The 2,771-nt window shown below is 57.2% G+C and overlaps 1 pseudogene across 1 annotated transcript; it reads right to left on the bottom strand.

Annotated features, from left to right (window-relative positions):
• Nucleotides 1-985: 985 nt before the first annotated feature.
• On the bottom strand, nucleotides 986-2,533 carry LOC308526400 (F-box only protein 31-like; annotated as a pseudogene). The gene is made up of 2 exons: nucleotides 2,477-2,533; nucleotides 986-2,410 (listed from the first exon to the last, which is right to left on the bottom strand). The product of its transcript is annotated as an F-box only protein 31-like (transcript).
• Between the last annotated feature and the right edge of the window lie 238 nt (nucleotides 2,534-2,771).

The raw sequence follows: 2,771 nt of genomic DNA, 5'->3' as shown, positions 1-2,771 counted from the left end.
TGGAGGAGAATACCCATGCCCTCCGGGGCACAGTAAAGACGCTGCAGGAGGAGAACCAGCAGCTCCGGAAAGAGGTAAAGGTGGGCGGTGTCCGGAATAGACGGGCAAGCCGGTGGCCAGGTGTCCCGTGGGGTGACAGGTTTGGGGTTTGCTCTCAAGCCAAGTTCACTCTGTGACCTGACTGTGGCACGGGCTGGGTCTTTGGCTCTGCAGCTGGAAGAGTTGGGGACCCAACTCACCCAGGACAAGGCCAACAGCCAAAAGGAAGAGCTGGAGGGAGAACTCCAGTCTAACATCGCCAACACCGTGATGTTGGCTACCTCCAGAGCCACGCAGGTAGGCCCTCCAGAGCGCATGTCCCCGTGGCGCCCCCGCCTGCCCGAGGGAGCCTCTGGGATCACAGCCGTGTCCTGGTCATTGATCAGTGATTCCTGGGTGACCAGTTCCCTCGCTCAGCTGCAGCTCAGACCAGCAATTCTCAGCCACTGCCGGCCGCGGGGGCAGGTGTTGCCTCCCTGGGACACTGGCCATCGTGGTGGTGGTTGACAGGACTGAGGGGAGGAGGAGGGCGGTGCTGCTGGCTGTGCCCATTCGATGGTTGTTCCGTAAATATCAGGGTCAGTTGGCTGCTAGTGTTGTTCAGATATTCTGTATCCAGACTGCTGTTCTATGTACTTTTTCTTTTTCTTTTATTTTTAAAATATTTTTATTGATTAAGTTATTATTTTTTGTGTGTGATTAATCACTATGCTTTTATTATGTTCAATTTGTAACAATGAAATTGGGGGTCACTGCAACATGAGGCACTGTATTAAAGGGTCGCAGCATTAGGAAGGTTGAGAACCACTGGTTTAAGGTTTATTTCGACCTCAATTGCTGGCCCCTACCTAACCTGGCCCTGTTCCGGGCTTGGGCAGGAGGCAACCAACTGATGTGTTTCTCTCACATGGATTCTTTCTTTCTTTCCCTCTCTCCCCCACTCTCTCTAAACATCAAATATCCTCTCGGGTGGTAAACGTGGTCGGGGGTGAATGTTCTTGAGCATCTCCAGGAAGGCCTACGGGGATGCTGCCTTCACATTCTGGAAGGTGTTCTGGACTCTGCCAAACAGGATGAAGGATGTCTCCTCCAGATCGATGAACCCCAAGTGGTTCTCATCGAACAGGATGACGACTCCAGGGTAGTGCCAGTTTGAGGGAAATACGGGAACAGTTTCCACGCCACAGAAACACATCCTGCAGGTCCGGGGGTAGTTCTGGTCCCTTGGGCTCACGCCCACAGGCAGAACAAACGGGACAGGCTGCTCCTCTGCAGCTGCAGCCCCGGACTCCCCTACGCTGGGCTGGGCGGGGCTCTGCCAGCCATGGCCCTCGCTTTCCTCGGTCCTGTCTTCTTGCTGCTGCTGCTGCTCCCAGAGCACCTGCTCCTCCATCTCACGGACCACGCGGGAGAGCTCGTGGAAGTCGCGGAAGATCTCGCCATCTCGCAGCTGGATGCGGCGCGTGAGGTGGATCTCTAATATGTGCAATGCGATTCCCGTGCTGTGCGTGAGCCTGGCACACTTCCCGTGGAAGCTGAGCATGAAAATCATGAGGCCCAAGCAATCCAATCGCATTTACCTTGGAGGAGGCCTGGCCTGATGAGGTGGTCCGGGTGGCTGGGCGGGAGGTAGAGGCGGCGGTAGGTCCAGCAGTGATGCCGCACTGTGACATTCCATATCAGCGCCCGCCGTCCCGAATTCCTCCCTAAGCCGCGTGGGTGAATCCCTTCGGTGGTCTCTCTTCTGGCACTGGCTGGTGAGCCTGTCCTTCCGAATCTGCAGGTGGCGGCTGTGGGGCCTGCGGTGGCGGCCTTCCATGCACTCCACCGTGGCTGATTTCCGCTCCGTCAGGCGGATTCGGAACGCGGGCTTGAATTGCATTGGGCCCTCCACATGGGTGTTAAGACCAGGCCTGTAAGTCCAACCAGTAATACCTAAGCCGTCCACCGCTACATACAGCAGTGTTTTATAGAGCTCAATATCTCGCCCCCACAAACCCAAAATGTGTCTGTCTGGGTGGAACAGCTTCGCATAGACTTCTCGGTAAGACGTGCCTACTGCCTCCAGATTCTGCAAGGTTTCACAAATGCCAAACTCCTCCCGGCAGCGCCGTCTCCAGATGTTGTCCATGTGCAGGGTGTGGTGGAATTTGGTGCAGACCTGGGCCAGGCTGGCCAGGGCGGTGACGGGGAGCGAGGCACAGATACCCACCAGCATCTCCACCCGCAGGTCCTGCAGCGAGCAGTGCGGGGGCGGCCTGGGGCTCGCGATTCTTCCACTCCCCACCCAGCACCCCGCTGCGGCGTCCGCCTCCAGGTGCTTTTCTGCTGGGGCCCGCTTGCCCTCGGCCGCTGCCTTCTCAGCCGGGCCCTGGCTCTTCTGAGGACACCGCTTGCCCTGGGCCTTTGCCATCTCAGCCGGGCCCTGGCGCTCCTGAGGACACCCACATCCCCGCGAAGGGTCCCAGCCGCAGAGGCAAGCGCACTCCTCCATGCCTCCTTGCTTACCAGCCACCACAGTCGATTAAGTTATTACATATGTGTCCATATCCCCACATTGCCCCCTATTGGTGGGGGGAGGGAACTCATGCTCTCAGCCCCGTGTTGTCCGTGTCCATTGGTCAGGCCTATATGCTGGCATAGAAGTCCTTTGGTTGATCTCTATGTCCTTTTAAAAAAATAGGCTTTTACATGTGGTCACAGAGGGCAGCCAAGGAGCTGATCCAGAGAGC

Source organism: Myotis nattereri (assembly GCF_964212035.1).
Source record: "Myotis nattereri genome assembly, chromosome: 10".
NCBI classification, from domain to species: domain Eukaryota; kingdom Metazoa; phylum Chordata; class Mammalia; order Chiroptera; family Vespertilionidae; genus Myotis; species Myotis nattereri.
Note: the sequence above shows the minus strand (reverse complement) of the source record. Positions and strands in the feature narration are given on the sequence as shown.